This window comes from Myxocyprinus asiaticus, chromosome 18, assembly GCF_019703515.2.
Source record: "Myxocyprinus asiaticus isolate MX2 ecotype Aquarium Trade chromosome 18, UBuf_Myxa_2, whole genome shotgun sequence".
Taxonomy (NCBI): Eukaryota; Metazoa; Chordata; class Actinopteri; order Cypriniformes; family Catostomidae; genus Myxocyprinus; species Myxocyprinus asiaticus.
Window position 1 is genome coordinate 7,305,466 of NC_059361.1, and position 20,588 is coordinate 7,326,053.

At 39.5% G+C, this 20,588-nt stretch overlaps 1 protein-coding gene across 3 annotated transcripts in view; it reads left to right on the forward strand.

Moving 5' to 3' along the window:
• The first annotated feature begins 18,802 nt into the window (after positions 1-18,802).
• Positions 18,803-20,588, forward strand: part of fam168a (family with sequence similarity 168 member A) — a 77,897-nt gene continuing 76,111 nt past the window's right edge. For 2 of the 3 annotated variants that reach the window (XM_051724336.1, XM_051724340.1), the window contains exon 1: positions 18,820-18,944. The gene's annotated coding sequence lies outside the window, so the exon portion shown is untranslated. Of the gene's footprint in view, positions 18,945-20,588 lie in introns of all 3 variants that reach the window. The other variant, XM_051724338.1, reaches the window with a different exon arrangement.

Genomic DNA, 20,588 nt, shown 5'->3' on the forward strand with positions numbered 1-20,588 from the left:
ATCTTGCCCTGTGTTACGTCAAACAGTGCACTAGTTAGAATGGTTGGTGATTCGTTTGTTCCTAAATTAATGTCAAGTACAAAAACTGCTGTTGCTACAATCATCATGACAACACAGAGCATGTTTATATGAACACCAATACGCTGTTAACTACCAATGATCAGTATTTTTTAAAAAATCCGACAGCACAAGAAAACTGCATTTACATGAGATTTTAAATGCGCACAACACTTGCACACTTTGCATAAGCCGTTAAAAATGCCGGTAAGGATATTTACATGCGGCATAAAATCAGGGTAATGTCAAAAATCTACCTGTGTCGATTGTTTTTTGCTTAAACCGTTTATGACCTTACCCCAATGAAGGAAAATCATTTGAGGCGTTCTCATGACCCATCATGTTGTCAGCATAAAGTCGAGCATGTAAATGCGTTCACTGACTGGCTAATGGCACTACGGGAAAACTCATGAGTATGGTCAAAAAATATTTTAAACTGTGAGAAAAGAAGCACATTTGAAGTCTGATCCATATGTACAGCATGTGCTCTTTATGAACTATCCTTTCATAATGATTTCATAACATCCAAGTGATGTACTATTTATGAAAAAGATAACCACAAAGGTCAAAAAGAACATTATTTAATGTCTTTCCATACCTCATTACTTCTGCTTCACAGGTGTCTGGTACTGCATTGCATCTGATAATGAGTGAGATTTTAATTGGCCACTGATCTGGTGCATCTGCACTGGCATGAAGAATAATTGGAGGTATGAATTCTGAATTATTACAGTTGGATGAGGAAGATTTGTTTGGTCATTTAAAACTAAAACTGAAGTGTGGTTATGCATGGACTAGATTTAAAGGCTAAAACTTTGTAAAGGTAACATTAATACAAAAAGGTCAAATCTTATTAGTCATCAAATTTCTTAGTCAGACAGTGATGGGTGAGAATGTAAAAGAAAGAAATGGGAGGAGAACAACTGTATTTGCATATGCGCTCCAAACACAGGAAGCCGTGGCCCAACCTGCGCTGTGACTCGATTTCTCCCCCTCTCCTGTCATCTAATGTGTTTGTTAATAAAAAAAAAATAAAAAAATTAAAGTGTAAAAAACCCAAATTTAAAAAATATGTTTTTAAGTTTTTACTTTTAGTGTGCCAAGACTTAACAGTGTTACACAAATTGGATTAAAAATGCAATATAACCAAATATTATTTGAAAACAATGTAGCATACTACAGTTTTAAATATTTATCATTGCATAATGCAGTTACACATTCTATTAAAAAAAAAAACAGTAAGCAGTACACAGTGTTCAGTATGCAGTAGGCTTATATTCCATTCCAAATATAGTCTGCCTTCCGCTGTTTAAAGAGGGAAGAGTGCAGAAAACAGCTGACTAGGTTTGCTGAATATCAGCATGTGTAACTGTTTCTATTTCCATACTTCAGATATGATACAGACTACATACATATGAAAGTGGAACAACAGAGAGTTTTGCTGGTGTTACATCATTTCAAAGGTGTTGAATGGATGAAACTGCTGTTTTCTGATTTCTGCTGTCTCTCTCACACACTGGCTCCATTCATCCTCTCTCCAGCACAGAAGTGCACACTTAGCAGTGTCACGACCAGCTCAAAGCCATGACAAATTAAAGGAGGACACAGTGAATCATTGGGTTTGCATAAAGTGAAGCATGTTTATTTGATCACAAAGAAATAGATTAAATGATAAGCAATGTGTTCGTTAGTAGTGTCAGCAAATGCATGAGTGTAAGTGTAGTGTGTACAATGGCAATAAACTATAGAAACAATACTCACAAAGGTAGGCAACATGAACAAAGGAACCAAATAGATAGCAGGTGCTGGAAGACTCCCTTCTTCCCACACTAACAAACAGTCAGCTTTATAGAGGGCAAAACAGGTGAAAGAGATTTCAGTGATGAGCCTCCCAGCCCCACCCACTGCCCGGCCTTAGTAGGAAAACGGGAGACCCGACAGAGCAGAAAACAGCATGTTAAGAATCTCTCTTTAATAAATGTGGAGCTGAGACCCACAGTTCATCCATTTCCCCATCTATAACAGAAATGGGCAGTTTTATACACTGAGAGGAAAATTTCTATTTGATTTCATAACTCGATTATCAGCCTATCAGAAAGCGAGACAAAGAGACCTAAGAGCAGAGGAACAGTTCAAAGGATTTATTAACAATAAATATAAACTTCCACTGTGCTGGTGAAGACGATCCTGACATCGGCTGCAGTTGTGGGGAGGAGCTAGAGGATGGGTGCGCACCATGGCCGCGCAATGGGCAAATCCGTGAATAGTGTATTCGTAGGTGAGTGTGTGTGCATTGTGGAAGTCAGGAGCAGATTCGTAGGAATCCTCAATTGAAGCGTAGTGAGGTGCAGAGAACAACGGCCATCAGACTGGAAGGCAACCACACTCCCGACACATGGGCAGAGACAGGCAACCAAACAGATACATGAGACAGGACCAACTAGGCAGAGAGAGTGAGTTAAGTTACTTCACATCAAACAGCTTTCTATAATGATAACACACAAACAATCACTACAGACTACATTCATTCACTAAACTGCATTCAACAATCCAGCAAAGGACATGGCACACGAGGGGATAAAAATAAGCAGGAACAAACAAGGGACAGGTGCCGCTCAACAGCTGAAAGTTGAAATGTTGGAAACGCTGATTCTGCGTGCCAGCAGCACCTGAAACACATGAGGAAAAACATCAACACAATTAGACCAAAATAAACAGAACATGGAGCATGAGTGTCCAGATCCCGACACAGACCGAAACTGAACCAAACAGGAAGTCAGGATCCAGACACCATGCTCCGGACATGAACAAGACCAACCTAAGTGTGCACGGCGGTAACTCACAAACGGACCCGTGCACTCACACAAAGAACATACACGAAACGCAAGACAGACAGGAAACGATGATGTCACGGCCCCGTCAGACAAAAACCCCAACCTGACAAACTGACAGGACCGTGACATAGCCAATCTCAAAATAAAGTGCAACTAAATTAAAATTCTCTGTCTTGTTCAGTTTGTTGTTTAGGTGGAAATCTGGTCCCTAGTTATGGCTCAGGTCCCTATAATGTAAGTCTTTGGATTTGTTTGTCCATTTTATCTCAAATCCAACTGCTTAAAGTAGTATCACACCTTTCCTCTACAAGCCACATGATTTGAGGTATCATTCATGTCGGTTGCACAAATGGGTGGTTACACACCAAAATAATGTGTTCCAAACCCATGTTTAGTACTTCAAGTGATAGTACACCCAAAAAAAATTAATTCCCTCATCATTTACTCACCCTCATCTCATCCCAGATGTGTATGACTTTCTTTCTTCAGAACACAAGCGAAGATTTTTAGAAGAATATCTCAACTCTGTAAGTCTATATAATGCAAGTAAATGGTGGACAGAACTTTGAAGGTCCACACAGCATATAAATCAGCATAAGTAATCAAAATGACTCCTGTGGTTAAATCAGTGGTCTTCAAACAGGTCCTGGAGGCACTGCATATTTTGCATGTTGCCCTTTTCTGACACACCCAATTTAAGTCTTGGAGTCTCCACAAACTAGCTGATGAGTTGAAATCAGGTGTGATTGATTGAGGAGACATCCAAAATGTGTAGTGATGAGGGACCTCCAGAACAGGATTGAGAACCACTGGGTTAAATCCATATCTTCAGAAGCGATATGATGGATATGGGTGAGAAACAGAACAGGCAGGAGAATTTTTTAGTAAAAAAGGACTTAAATATTGATCTACAGATGCATCTCAATAAATTAGAAAAGTCGTGGAAAAGTTCATTTATTTCAGTAATTCAACTCAAATTGTGAAACTCGTGTATTAAATAAATTCAATGCACTCAGACTGAAGTAGTTTAAGTCTTTGGTTCTTTTAATTGTGATGATTTTGGCTCACATTTAACAAAAACCCACCAATTCACTATCTCAACAAATTAGAATATGGTGACATGCCAATCAGCTAATCAACTCAAAACACCTGCAAAGGTTTCCTGAGCCTTCAAAATGGTCTCTCAGTTTGGTTCACTAGGCTACACAATCATGGGGAAGACTGCTGATCTGACAGTTGTCCAGAAGACAATAACTGACACCCTTCACAAGGCGGGTAAGCCACAAACATTCATTGCCAAAGAAGCTGGCTGTTCACAGAGTGCTGTATCCAAGCATGTTAACAGAAAGTTGAGTGGAAGGAAAAAGTGTAGAAGAAAAAGATGCACAACCAACCAAGAGAACCGCAGCCTTATGAGGATTGTCAAGCAAAATCGATTCAAGAATTTGGGTGAACTTCACAAGGAATGGACTGAGGCTGGGGTCAAGGCATCAAGAGCCACCACACACAGACGTGTCAAGAAATTTGGCTACAGTTGTCGTATTCCTCCTGTTAAGCCACTCCTGAACTACAGACAATGTCAAAGGCGTCTTACCTGGGCTAAGGAGAAGAAGAACTGGACTGTTGCCCAGTGGTCCAAAGTCCTCTTTTCAGATGAGAGCAAGTTTTGTATTTCATTTGAAAACCAAGGTCCTAGAGTCTGGAGGAAGGGTGGAGAAGCTCATTGCCCAAGTTGCTTGAAGTCCAGTGTTAAGTTTCCACAGTCTGTGATGATTTGGGGTGCAATGTCATCTGCTGGTGTTGGTCCATTGTGTTTTTGAAAACCAAAGTCACTGCACCCGTTTACCAAGAAATTTTGGAGCACTTCATGCTTCCAAATCAAATTAAATCAAATCACTTTATTGTCACACAGCCATATACACAAGTGCAATGGTGTGTGAAATTCTTGGGTGCAGTTCCGATCAACATAGCAGTCGTGACAGTGATGAGACATATACCAATTTACAATAACATCAAATTAACACAACACAATTTAAACATCTGTTATACACATAATTACACTCAACAATATACAAATAATAACATACACTGTACAGTATACAATACGCTGTTTTTTTTTTGTTTTTTTTTTACTATATAGATACACATTATTCAATAAAAATTAAAATATATTAAAAAAAAATAATTAAAAAAAACAACAAAAAGTATATTTTATATATATATATAGAGAGAGAGAGAGAGAGAGAGAGAGAGAGAATGTACAGTATTGTACTGTATTGACATTCAGGCTGTCGGTTGATAGTCAGTTGTTAAGAGAGAACATAATATAATAATAATAATATAATTTATAATAGTCCGGTGTGAGATATAAGAGTAAGGGTAATAAAGTGCAGTGCTGATGTATTTTGATTGTGGGAGATCATGAGTTCAGAAGTCTGATTGCTTGGGGGAAGAAGCTATCATGGAGTCGGCTGGTGCGGGTCCTGATGCTGCGATACCGCCTACCTGATGGTAGCAGTGAGAACAGCCCATGGCTCGGGTGGGTGGAGTCTCTGATGATCCTCCGAGCTTTTTTCACACACCGCCTTGTATATATTTCCTGGAGGGAGGGAAGCTCACCTCCGATGATGTGTCTGGCAGTTCGCACTACCCTTTGCAGTGCTTTGCGGTTGTGGGCGGTGCTATTGCCATACCAGGCGGAGATACAGCCAGTCAGGATGCTCTCCACAGTGCAGGTGTAGAACCGTGTGAGGATGTGGCGGTTCATTCCAAACTTCCTCAGCCGTCTCAGGAAGAAGAGGCGCTGATGAGCCTTCTTCACAACGACTTCAGTGTGGACGGACCATGTGAGTTCCTCAGTGATGTGGACACCCAGGAACTTGAAGCTGCTGACTCTCTCCACTGGTGCTCCATTGATGGTGATGGGACTGTGTTCTCTGTCTTTTCTTCTAAAGTCCACCACAAGCTCCTTTGTCTTACTGACGTTGAGGGAGAGGTTGTGCTCCTGACACCAGTGTGTCAGAGTGTGCACCTCCTCTCTGTAGGCTGTTTCATCATTGTCAGTGATCAGACCTACCACCGTCGTGTCATCAGCAAACTTAATGATGGCATTGGAGCTATGTGTTGCCACACAGTCATGTGTGTACAAGGAATACAGTAGTGGGCTGAGAACACAGCCCTGTGGGGCTCCAGTGTTGAGGGTTAGTGATGAGGAGATGTTGCTGCCTATTCTAACCACCTGGTGTCTGCTTGACAGGAAGTCCAGGATCCAGCTGCACAGCGAGCTGTTTAAGCCCAGAGCCCGGAGTTTCTCATCTAGCTTGGAGGGCACTATGGTGTTGAATGCTGAGCTGTAGTCTACAAACAGCATTCTCACATAAGTGTTCCTTTTTTCCAGGTGGGAGAGAGCAGTGTGTATTGTAGATGCAATGGCATCATCAGTGGAGCGGTTGTTGAGGTAAGCAAACTGCAGCGGGTCAAGATTGAGTGGCAATACAGAGCAGATGTAATCTCTGATTAGTCTCTCAAAACATTTGCTGATGATGGGGGTCAGAGCAACAGGACGCCAGTCATTTAAACAAGTTATTTTTGATTGTTTTGGTACAGGCACAATGGTGGATGTTTTAAAGCATGTGGGGACTACAGAAAAAGAGAGGGAAAGGTTGAAAATGTCCGTAAAAACACCAGCCAGCTGGTTCGCGCACGCTCTGATGACGCGGCCCGGAATGCCGTCTGGACCCGCGGCTTTGCGGATATTCACCCGTCGGAAGGATCGGGTTACATCCGCTACAGAGACGGAGAGTGAACTAACCTCTGCAGCTTCGGCCGCGAGAGCTCTCTCTGCGAGGGCGGTGTTATTTTCCTCGAAATGAGCATAAAAAGTATTTAGCTCATCCGGTAGAGAGGCAGCGGTGTTCATGGCGGAGTTTTTATTCCCTTTAAAGTCCGTCATGATGTTAATTCCCTGCCACATGCTTCTAGAGTTGGTGGTGTTAAACTGTCCTTCAGTCTTGCTCCTGTACTGGCGTTCTGCTGTTTTGATAGTTTTTCGGAGGGCATAACTGGCTTGTTTATGCTCCTCCGCGTTCCCGGAATTAAAAGCGGAGGTCCGCACATTAAGTGCCGCGCGAACATCGCTATTGATCCACGGCTTCTGATTCGGATAGATTCGTACAGTTCTGGTCGGAATCACTTCCTCTACGCACGTTCTGATGAAACACATTACGCTATCAGCGTAAAGCTCGATGTCGTCATCAGAGGCGGACCGGAACATCTCCCAGTCCGTGTGATCAAAACAGTCTTGTAGCATAGAGTCTGATTGGTCCGACCAGCACTGGATCGTTCTGAGGGTGGGTGCTTCCTGTTTCAATTTCTGCCTGTAAGCGGGCAGAAGCAGAATGGAAGAGTGGTCCGATTTGCCAAATGGTGGGCGGGGGAGGGATTTGTAGCCATCCTGGAACAGAGAGTAGCAATGATCCAAAACCCGGTCCCCTCATGTGTTGAAACTAATGTGCTGGTGATATTTTGGTGCGACTGATTTTAAACTGGCTTTATTAAAGTCCCCGGTCACAATGAACGCGGCCTCAGGGTGCGCGGTTTCCTGCTCACTTATAATCCCATACAGTTCCTTGAGTGCCCGGTCTGTGTCGGCTTGTGGGGGAATGTACACAGCAGTGATAATGACCGCTGTGAATTCCCTCGGTAGCCAGAATGGTCGACACAGAAGCATAAGAAATTCCAGATCAGGAGAACAGAAAGACTTGATGGAATGTACGTTCCTCTGATCACACTAGGATTTGTTGATCATAAAACATACACCACCTCCTCTAGTTTTACCTGAGAGGTCTTTCGCTCTGTCCGCTCGGTGCACGGAGAACCCCACGGGTTCAATGGCTGAGTCTGGAATCTCCGCAGACATCCAAGTTTCTGTTAGGTAGATAATGCAGCAGTCTCTCGTTGGAAAGAGATCCGCGCTTTCAGCTCGCAGAGCTTGTTATCCAGAGACTGAACATTTGCCAGTAGAATAGTGGGTAGCGGGGGTCGATTTGCACGGCGTCTTACTCTGATGAGAACGCCGGCTCTGTTTCCCCTTTTCCTCCTGCGTTTCCGCGGCCGTGCTGCCCAGACAAAGGGCTCTGCTTGCGTGTTTGTAAACAGTGGGTCGGCATTGAGGAATGTGAAGTCCAGTTTTCGGTGTGAGATCGCTGAACCAATGTCCAAAAGTGTTTGTCTGTCATAGACAATAAGGCAGACAACATCCAAGACAAAAAACATAAGATTTGTGAACAAAACAAACAAAACATTGCTATGTTGTGTCGGAGCTCGCAACGCAGCAGCCATACTCGGCGCCATCTTGAGTCCAGTTCTGCTGACCAGCTTTTTAAAGATGCTGATTTCATTTTCCAGCAGGATTTGGCACCTGCCCACACTGCCAAAAGCACCAAAAGTTGGCTAAATGACCATGGTGTTGGTGTGCTTGACTGGCCAGCAAACTCACCAGACCTGAACCCCATAGAGAATCCATGGTGTCAAGAGGAGAATGAGAAACAAGAGACCAAAAAATGCATATGAGCTGAAGGCCACTGTCAAAGAAACCTGGGCTTCCATACCACCTCGGCAGTGCCACAAACTGATCACCTCCATGCCACGCCGAATTGAGGCAGTAATTAAAGCAAAAGGAGCCCCTACCAAGTATTGAGTACATATACAGTAAATTAACACACTTTCCAGAAGGCCAACATTTCACTAAAAATGTTTTTTTTTATTGGTCTTATGATGTATTCTAATTTGTTGAGATAGTGAATTGGTGGGTTTTTGTTAAATGTGAGCCAAAATCATCACAATTAAAAGAACCAAAGACTTAAACTACTTCAGTCTGTGTGCACTGAATTTATTTAATACACGAGTTTCACAATTTGAGTTGAATTACTGAAATAAATGAACTTTTCCACGACATTCTAATTTATTGAGATGCACCTGTATTTGTCACCCACACCTATCATATAGCTTCTAAAGATATGGATTTGACCACTGGAGGTGTTGTTACTTTTATGTGCTTTTTGGACCTTCAAAGTTCTGGCCACCATTCAATTGCATTGTACGGACCTACAGAGCTGATCTTCTAAAAATCTTTGTTCCTGTTCAGCTGAAGAAAGAAATTCATACACATGTGGGATGGGATGAGGATGAGTAAATGATGAGAGAATTTTCATTTTTGGGTTAACAATCCGTTTAAGGTTTTGTAAAACCCCTAAACCTAAATATGAACAAAAGTAATAGTGATACTTAGCCTTAGCAATCACCACTAAAGGAATTAAACATAAACTAAAAAAAGAAAGTACAAGCATTATGTCAATGAAAGAATGTATTTGCACACTAATAGAAAATGGTAATTTCTTAAAATTAAAAAAAAGCCCAGTTCAGGGACAAAAATTTATTAGACACAAAGAAGAAAGTCGGGAAAAGTAAAGTGAATCCGCAGGAAGTTCTCAGCATTAAGGTGCTGTGACTGTGGTCGCTGTCTGCTGTGAATACAAATGGAAACAGCTGGAAAGCTCATGGGAATTCAACTCCACCGAGCTTTGATTCAAAGTCACATCAAACTAAGCTCAAACACACAAGTGTGTGTGTGCGAGTTGATTTTTGTGGTGTACGGGGAAATGTTTTAGGTTACAAACTAGTAATTGTGAGGGTATTATGCTAAACATGTGGTTTATGAGGACACCCCTAGTGTCCTTGTAATTCAAAAGGCTTAAAAAACAGTTGGTTTTTTTGAAAATGTAAAAATGCCAAAAGGTTTCTGTGATGTTTAGGAGTAGGTGTAGGGTTAGGGTATAGAATATATAGTTTGGTCAGTATAAAAATCATTGTTTATGGAGAGTCATTGTAATGATAGGAGTACCAACATGATTGTGGCCATTTGATGAGAGGTAGTCGTGAGGTGCTAATAAAGAAATAAAGCATTACTGGCTCTGGCGGTGAACATAATGGGCTGTTAATAGATAGACACATGCACCTTTAGAAGTCCAATCAGAAGAGCAGTTTGACACAGCTGCTTAGTGAGGAACCCCCTTGTATCAGTCAGTGAGTGATGTGTTTCTGTTTCATCTTTAATGAAGCCAGCCAGCAGCCCTCACCGCTGCTTTCTCTTTAGCACCGGTGCAGTTATGAGACCTCCATACCCCCAGAGGTCACTGTTGTGGTGTAATGAGACGCCATCTGTGATTAGAACACATGGAGGGAGCAAAAGTATCACTTGAGATGTTTCACTTTTATTTTAATTGATCTGCCTTGATCAGACAAACCCAGACTGACTTGTGTTGGGTTAATAAAAGTGTGAGACCTTTAAGTCTAGTGTGTTCTTTAATGTTTGGTATCCTCTTTAGCCTTGGTTAGACTTTTATTATTTATTTTGGCCTTCGCCACTTATAGAGCTACATAGTTTAGTCATGACATCAATTTGCAGGCCAACCCGAAGGCTAATTCGTCATGGTTCCCCTTTGGCAATTTCCAGTGGGTTTTTAGTAATAACACATTCCACCTCAAATGTAAAATTTTGAGCCTCAGTGTTTTTTTAATATGTAAATTGCTGACATCTTGCTTTAAAAGGACTAAAACTATCACGAAGGTGTGAGAAGCTAATGTAGAAGAAAGAGACAGACTTTGTTTTTTCAAATATTTTTTAAATATTAAGTGCATTTTGTGTGGATTGGTTAAGTGCTCTCTAAACATGTGTTTTTAGCTGGTTCTTGAATGTTGAGATGCTTTCAGCAGATCTTGTGGTTGGAAGCTCATTCCACCACAGATGAACAGAGAAAGAGAATGATCATTAAATAGACTTTGTGCTTCAATGTAACGGGACCACCAGGCATTGCTCGTTTATTGACCGCAGAGAGCACGTCACGTGTCGACTCGCGTGCTCTTCAAGATTTGTACCCTGGTCCTTTACACTTATTAGTTGAGCTACTGCAAGATTTGATAATGTGTGAACAAGCTTGTTAATGTAGTTTATGTAATTCAAATGTTAAAATGTATTGCCTTTTAAGTCATGCACTAAAGTGTTTTGATGTCATAAGATAGCATTGCGTGTGGAACAGGGCAAAAAGTGTTTATGAACTGAACCTGCAGTTTTCCTCGTGATTTGTGTGAAAGTGAATAAAAGTCATTGTTATAAGAAGAAACAGCAACCTGATTGCGAAATCCAGATTTTCCAAGTTAAATGGAACGAAGCATTAGGCTACAGTTCCGACACCTTGGTCAAAGATTTAGGTCAGCGCCCAAAGGTGCTAATCTAATAAAATTACTTTAGCAAATGCAAAAATGGAAATACAACCCTGTTTCTACCACTCACTGTGTTCAGATCAGTTAAGACATAGAGAAATATCATTGACCTGTCAAAGTTCACTGTCTGCATGGGAGGAGGGAGCTGAAAACCTCAAGTCAAATTTAACTCTGTCTTACTGAGAAGTTCTAAACACTCACCACTATCTCTCAACTAATAAGACAAAAAAAACCTTTTCAGTTGTTTGAAATTCTAGCCTCTCGGCAATAAGATACTTCAAATGATTTAAAATGCTCAGATGGTAGATGTTTGCTTGTCCTTGGCAAAATAATTACACAGGTAGTCAATGACCGCAGTTACCTCTCGAGGTGCAGTTTCGAACCTTGAATGCAACTCTGACAACAAACAGACAACTCAACTATTTTCTGACAAGACTCTCTCTGAAATATTGTCTTGTCTTCTTAGTGGCTGTCATGTGTTGTCCTTGTTCCTGCCAAACGTATGCCTCAAGACTGTCGCTCTCTCTCTGTCTGTCTGTCTGTCTCTCTGTCTTTCTGACCCGTTTTAACTTGCCGGTGTTCATCTGCTGCCGAATCAAGGCTCCCTGGGTGTGTTGTAGGACTTTGTAGAAGTCATTCGAGATTACAAAGTTTCGTGAGGTTTCCGAAAATCAACGCATAGCCCTCAGGTTTTTCATTCAAAGTCACATCTCTGTAGAACCTGGGAAAAAACAAAGACAAAGAAATACGAAGGGAAAAGCACAAGTCAGTCCCTGTTTTTTTGTTTGTTTTTTTTTCTTACTCTATGCAAAATTACAACAGCAAAAAAAAAAAAAAAAAGAGTCTGGAATATCTAAAGCTTTGGGACGAGGCAGACATGTGGGGAGGCAACAATGAGCTGGACTGCAAAAATTGGGATACATTCATAATGTTCGTGAGAATAATATTTCACAAGTTGACCTTTGCATTAAGAAGTTTTACTCACTTTGTTGTTGACTTCACGTTGCTGTAATTTTGTCTTTTGCATAGACGAATTCCATTGGCCCTGGCTTTGTGGCAACAAATAATTATTCTATTCTATCATAGACCAACCACGTCATTCCTGACCCCAAGCCCATATCTTGACCTGTCATCCCTTAAAGGGATAGTTCACCCAAAAGGAAAAAAAAAATATTTTTTAAAAGCCTCTAAAAATTATGCCACCTCATTGTAACGAGTGGCTGGCACTGACAATGACAATGAAGTAAAGAACCCAAGTGCAGTTTATTACAAACATGAAATCCCAAAACTGTAAATCCAAACATGAACAAAACATAAACATGGACTTGATTTTAACTTGACTTAGCTAAACATGACATGAACAATCCAACCAAAGTTACATTCAACATTACCTGACAAAGGAAAATAAAAGGCTTAAATACATGAACATGGGAGAACACATGACAAAGATATCCAATGAACACTTAGAACTCATAACAAGATAATCAACCAATAAACCAATGAAAACAAGACACATGAACATGGAGGGAAAACAGGACATCACCTGACTAGGGACACATGACATGAAACTTATGAAATTTATTTAGGAAATAAACTTTTCAAAATAAAAGACATGAAAAGCATGAATCAACAAAATACACATCACACTCATCATACAACACCTCATCATCATAAATGAATAAAGTTTAGTTTAATAATTCTGTAAGCTTCACTGTCTTCTTTAAGTAGTTTTATTTTCTTAACTTGGTGTTTCAGACATGACTTGTGTCAGACACCAGCATCAAGTTGACAGAATTTGTCATTGCGTTCTACGTCAACACTTATGATTAGCATCCTGCACTTTCTCTTAGTCTCTAAATCTGTGTTGTGTTCACTCACCTGAGAAATGCAGTTCTGCTGAGCATCGTGAGTGTAATAATAAGTGAGCAGAGTTTTGGCATCTTGTCATGTCTGATTTCACCTTATTACTCATACTTCTCTGCCACAAACGCACACAATGTTTGAGAGAAATATGTTCTTTCTGTTCTGTCAGGGAGAGAAGAGCTAGAGTTAGTCACTCAAACATAATTGATTATCACTTAATTATCCTTCACCTTAATTACCCAGCTGGGCCATACCAGTTCACCCAAAAATTAAGATTCTCTCATCATTTACTCACCCTCATGTCATCCCAGATGTGTATGACTTTCTTTCTTCAGCAGAACACATATGAAGATTTTTAGAAGAATATTTCAGCTCTGTAGGTCCATACGTAAGTCCATGCGCATCATCCTACCACCTGTCCATTTGACCCTATCCCATCTTATGCAAGCTGCCTTTCCATCGATCTAACCCACACTCACACACATTATCAACACATCTCTCACAACTGGAAACTTTCGCAATACATTAAAGCAGGCTCAAGTAACCACACTGCTCAAAAAACCAACACATAACCTGACAGTAGTTGACAATTACAGACCAGTCTCTCTCCTACACTTCCTATCTAAAACTATTGAGAGTCATATTCAACCTGATGTCTGCTTTTCTCTCTCAGAACAACCTACTCGACAGACATCAGTCTGGCTTCAAAAAAGGACACTCAGCAGAGACTGCCCTCTTGTCAGTAGATGAAACCATATGACTGGCGAGAGCTAACTCCAAATTATCCATCCTCATCCTCCTTGACTTGTCTGCTGCTTTTGACACAGTGAACCACAATATTCTCCTGTCCACCCTCTCTGACCTGAGCATCACAGGAATTGTGCTTGGATGGGTTGAGTCATACTTCATTGGCAGATCTTTCAAGGTCTCCTGGAGAGGAGAGGTGTCCAAGTCACACCAGCTGACCACTGGTGTTCCTCAAGGATCAGTGCTCAGACCTCTAATCTTCTCGATATACACAACATCACTTGACCGATCATTTAGGCACATGGCTTTTCCTACCACTGCTATGCAGATGACATGCAGCTCTACCTGTTGTTCCAGCCTGATGACCCTACTGTCTCAGCTCATATCTCTGCCTGCCTCTCTGACATTTCGGCCTGGATGAAGTAAAGCTACCTTCAGCTCAACCTTGCCAAGACAGAACTCCTCGTGATCCCAGCCAAGCCATCTGTTGACCACAACCTCACTGTGATAAATCACTATCTCTCTACTGAAGGAGGAAGCGGGGGCCAGGTGAACAGTCCACATAATTCTTTATTATGTACACTTTTCAGTCTACAACAGTGCTTTTCAGCCACACACTGAACACGTGCACACACGCAGCTTTGTGCATCTCTCTCCCTTCTCCAGCGGTTTGGACTGCCCTTTTCACCCCCTACAGCTCTCACTGCAACGCAAAACAGCTGTTAGAGGTGATTTCCCACAGGTGTCAATCCTTACCGCTCTTCCTCTCCCGGCCTCGCTCTCCACAGACGTCACTTGGCCATGCCCACATTACCACACTCACTATTCAACTTGGTTCAACTACACTAACACCAACCAGAACAGCTCGGAACCTGGGAGTGGTGGTAGATGACCAGCTTATTTTTACCGCCCACATCTCTTCAACCGCCCGGTTTTGCAGATTTGCACTCTACAACATCAGGAAATGTTGCACAACTCCTGGTCCAAGCTCTGGTTATTTCAAGACTGGACTACTGTAATTCTTTGTTGGCTGGCCTCCCAGCTAACACAATTAAGCCACTGCAGATGGTCCTGAATGCAGCAGCGTGTCTGGTCTTCAATCAGCCAAAAAGGGCTCATGTCACCCCACTCTTGATTTCACTTCACTGGCTACCTGTAGCTGCCTGCATCAAATTCAAGGCTTTGACTCTGGCCTTCAGGACAGCTAATTGAACTTCACCCTCTTCAATTCACTTCTCCAGGTCTGTCCTCCAACTCGGTCTCTGCTGTCTACCTGGTGGTCCCACCACAAAGAGGCTCAAAGTCTATTCACAATCGTTCACTTTCTCTGTTCCACTGTGGTAGAATGAGCTTCCAACCAACACACAATCTGCTGAAACCATCTCAACATTCAAGAACCAGCTGAAAACACATCTGTTCCACAAGCACTTAACCAATCCTTACTAATTTCACTTACTATTGAACTTAACTTGCACTTACTGTATATACACACACACACACACACACAACACCTCTGTCTCTTTGTTCTGCGCTAGCGCCTATACTACTCCAGCCACACTGAGAGCATGGCAGTACAACACTGTAGATGTTGTTGAACTTTGTATGACAAATTGCTTGCCATGTTCCTCATTTATAAGTCGCTTTGGATAAAGTTGTCTGCTAAATAACTAAATGTTAATGTAAAATGTAATACAATGCAAGTGAATGGTGATCAGGCCTTTGAAGCTCCAAAATGCAGATAAAGGCAGCATAAAAGTAATCTCTATGACTCCAGTGGTTTAATCAATGTCTTGTCATCAGTACATCTTGACAGCAGTCTCCTTGGCGATCATGATTTTAAGCTCAATTACATTTCCGATAGTGCCATTTAGCGCACTGCATATGTGTAAAGCACTAGGAAGCAAAATAGAGCTTAAAATCATGATTGCCAAGGAGACTGCAATGGCAAGATGTACAGTGAAAAAGGAGTTACTTTTTGGTCTGTTCTCACCCAAAGCCAACTAGATCGCTTTAGAATACATTGATTAAAGCACTGGAGTCATATGGATTACTTCTATGCTGACTTTATCTCCTTTCTGGAGCTTTTGGAGTTCTGGTCACCATTCACTTGCACTTTGTGGACTTACAGAGCTGAGATATTATTCTAAAAATCTTTGTTTGTGTTTAGCAGAAGATAGAAAGTCATATACATCTGGGATGGCATGAGGGTGAGTAACTGAGGGTGAGCCTTTCATTTTAATGAAAATAGAGCCCCATTTCCCTCTCGTGGTAATTAGGTGTCATAGCAGGGAGGTTTTCTGTCAAATTTCTGTCATGTAACTGTTGCTATTTCTTCTTATAGTGAGGTTTACAGAGGGGACTCAACAGCCATAAACATTACAAGGCTAAGAAGTCTGAATAAATCTTTTGAAGTTACAACCAGAATAGTAAATCTGACCAAATCAAATGTTATGTACATCCATAGAGTATGAGTTCTGTTAATATCTGACAGTAAATAATACATTTATAAGCTATATATAAGAAATAAACAACTGTCTGAAAGATTAGACACAATATATTGAATAAAGGCATATATGTGTGCCATGTACCAAACACAAAAGATGCAACAAGAATCACATTCAACTATATTTCATCATTAAATTTCCCAGCATATTACCATTAGCATCTATATTTGATGCTTTTGTTTATTCTTAACTGGTGTGGAGTGAACAATTTTGAGCAACTTTCACTTACAAAAAAGTACTGCTGTGGTATCAGATGGTAATACCATGGTATTATGGACATGTACCATTGTACTACCATTTTGGTATGTACCATGTTATGCTTGGAAGTACCTTGGAGTACCATGTTAATACCATGAATTTCAGTACCATGGTGTTACCATCTCTTTACTCTGTTACCGCCACGGTACTTTTTTGTAAGGGTGATTTATTAACATACAATATTTATGTATTTTTTTGCTACATTTTGGACATGTACCATGGTAATACTACAATATCTTAAAGTATGTTGGAGTAAAATGTAAAAGCCTTTGTATGTGATTATGGTATATCAAAGTGCAATGGCATTATCGTCTGATACCATCATGTACCATAGTATCACCACAGCACAGGGAATGTATGCAAGGAAATCGCCTATCAGCTACTCAAAAGGAAATGTGAGCTTATAACATATTTGTAACACTAGATGGCATTGTTGTTCTTTCTCGGCTGGAAAACCTCAACATTATTTATATACTAATGGTCGCTAATGGTAACTAATGGTAACTAACGCTAACTAATGGTATATTTAATGGTCGCTTTCCAGTTTTACATGGAAAGCGACCATTAAAAAGCTCACAAATATTTATTCATTGAACATACTTGTTGAAATGTGAGACTAGTTTACATAAATTCTATCTTAGTAACTTGAGTCTTATGTAATAATTATTCTTCTAACTCGTCCTCTAGTTTAGGCGCACTATAGACACTAGAGGGCGCGCAAACTCGCGCTATATCAGTTTCTTTTGTGAGGAATTATAGGAATTGAGTAGCTAGCATGATACCTTTTAACTAAATGCCGCAAAGTGCCGTATATTATACATAATACACATATTATATTATATTATATTTTTAAGGAAAAAGTAAGAACAATTGGAAAATAATTATATTGGTATGTAATCGTTTTCCTTATTTTTCATGGGCTTAATATCTAGCATTAGAATGGATAGCACATAAAATCGTTCCAAGAAAGCAGTTCAGTTGATTTACTGCATTAAACCTTTGTTTTGAGTGGGATTTAGTGACCCAAACCTACACGAGACTCGGGTATTTTGAAAAATTATTTTGCAAAGTATTTTAAATAATAAAATAATACATTTATAATTCGTAATAAAACGATTCTAGTTAAATATTTAATATATAATAATTATACAGAATGATAATTGGATACAATAATAAAAAATACCATATGTTGTCATTTTTATATACATGTCATGATAATTTTTACTATCTTAATATTTATAATATATATATATATATATATATATATATATATATATATATATATATATATATATATATATATATATATATATATTAAATGATATATCTTTAATAATAATATAAAGCTTTTTTAAATACATCAAGACTTACAACGGTGGCAATTATAATAATACAAATAATTATTTTGAAAAACATATTTTTTAAATAATAAAATAACAGTAGTCATAATTAATAAAACAATACGTGTTGTATATTTAATGTAAAATTATGATAAACAGTGATATATTAATAAACATACCAACATCAATAATAATAACAATAATAACATTGTTACTGTTAATAATAATATACCACATATTGTTATTATTAGATTATATTATTATATATATTATTATATTATGTTCATAATCTATGGACAATCATTTTTTAGATATTTTTATACAAATATATATATATATATATATATATATATATATATATATATATATATATATATATATATGTATAAAATATATATATATATATATATATATATATATATATATATATATATATATATATATATATATATATATAAAGCCCAGGGTGTCCTTTTTAAAGAATACCAAGTATTACAACGGTGGCATTTATAATGTTCGAGATATTAACAAAAAAGCATAGTGGACAAAAACTATTTCTGGCTCTCAGAAGAACATGAGTGTTGATTTCTGATGGACCGTCGGAAACTGTCGCATTCTTATGACTTTCGCTTGAGCTCCAACATAGACTATCGACCTTCACTGCACATACCCAAATGATCATGCACCACAACATTAAAGATCACCGCAGACCCGTTTTCTTTCTATGCACTCTCATGCATGCATATTTTGGCCCATATTGGCTCATTTTTGTCCATGGCGAATGCACTGAATGACTGGTGTGTTGAGTTCTGCGTCATTTAAGAGGTCCTCCCCTTGTGTTCCCATGTTACTAGCCCTATTTCTCTGTCCCCCCTCCCTCCTCTCTTCTGGCATCCCCCATCCCCCATCGCTCGATGTGCTTCCATACAGCCCTGAAAAATCAACCGGAGGAGGAAACATTCACAGAGGAGAAAAGAGTAACCCTTACCAACCCATCAAGATCGCTTTTAACCGGGATCATAGATTGAACCTGGGAGATCTATCTAAACCATATCACACTGGTAAGTCTGATTTGATGTCGTTTTAAATGATAAAGCCCAGATATCTCTTCAAAAACACCATCAGACCGTCACCACCATCAAACACCAGCGATGCTTTTCTCTCGCTAATGCGCGTGTGTTAGTAATGGTGTTTAATGGCCAACCTCGCTCTAATGGTATTTGATGGTGACTTGTGAGAAAAGAAATGCTTTGCGTATTCCGATTATTGCGATCAGACTATTGATTATAGCAGTTTAGGGACGGATGCGATTGATTTTTTTAAGATGCCTTTCTCCGTTCCCTTGTCATGCATGCATTTGTACATTCCACGGAGCTGAGACAGAGAGAGAGAGAGAGAGCGCGACTCAAAATGGTGTCTGAAGGAGTTTGAGGCCTTTTAACACTTACCGACATCCTATCATACGACCTGTTATGAGAAAATATCACACGCGAACAAAGAATCGAACGCATCCATGTGCAACGATGTAAGAGCGATCGTGACGCAATATAGACGCGAGTTCTTTTGTTGATCAGTGTTACAATGTAACGAGCATTCGAGCGCAACTGTTACTTTCTCTTTTTTGTTGCATTGTCTGGGCATACGAGATGGGTTATATTGCAATGCAAAATAATTTGTATTGTGAACATTTTAATTCTTGTCATTTTTGCATGACTGGTTGAGTGATACAAAGGGAAACAAAACATTCCTTCATAGTGAATAGCAGTCAGTGTGTTATAATACATTATTTTATCATTTCTGTATGTTTTTTGTTAATCTCATATATATATATATATATATAGTGTGTGTGTATATGTATATGTATATATATATATATATAAGCATACATCTATTAAACTTGTCAAGCAACTGAGATATCTGCTTTTGTTTGATGACGCTTGAATCAGCGCAGACTGGCTTCTCATTATTTGCTGTCCAATCCAACATTCCTGCAATCCTTCTGATGGATAGCCTTAATGTTACAGTGGCTGAGAAGAGGAGAAAACGCTTCATTTGTTTTCATTGATAGATTCATTTTCAGCTCGAAATTGAATTTGCACTGCACAGCTCCCCATCGAAGAATAACTATGACTTATCAAAGGGTTATGGATTGTGCAGCAAGTATGTTGGCTTTGTATTGCATGCGGCACTTTTGTCATAATTAAAGGATTTGTTGTAGTCAGAGTCTTTCTGCAGGAGTAGCAGGTGTTCCGATGGAATGTATGAAGGGAAATGTTCTTTAAGCAGTTATTGCTTATACATAGGGTTAGGAATTTGAACAAAAAAGCTAACCAAAGTTTTAAACGTTGGTGTGAAACTCGTCCCGCACTGTTTGTGATACAGACGTGAATTATACCTCAAGCTATTCTGGGTAAATTGTGGAGCTATTACTTATCTAAGCAATCCGTCTTATATATTTTGCTCGGCGGATGATAGAATGCCGTGACATTGAAGGAGGGACATTGAAGTCATCACTGTGTAAAAAACATTTACCATGGAAAAATGTATTTATACATTTGTAAATGTATGTATTATATAGAAACAATATATTTTAACTTTATTGCTAAAGATTAAGATGTATACTATGGATACACCATTATGAAAATGTTTGGCTGATACTGATACCGATTTTAGCAAAAGACTACAGGCCAATACCAACACTAATA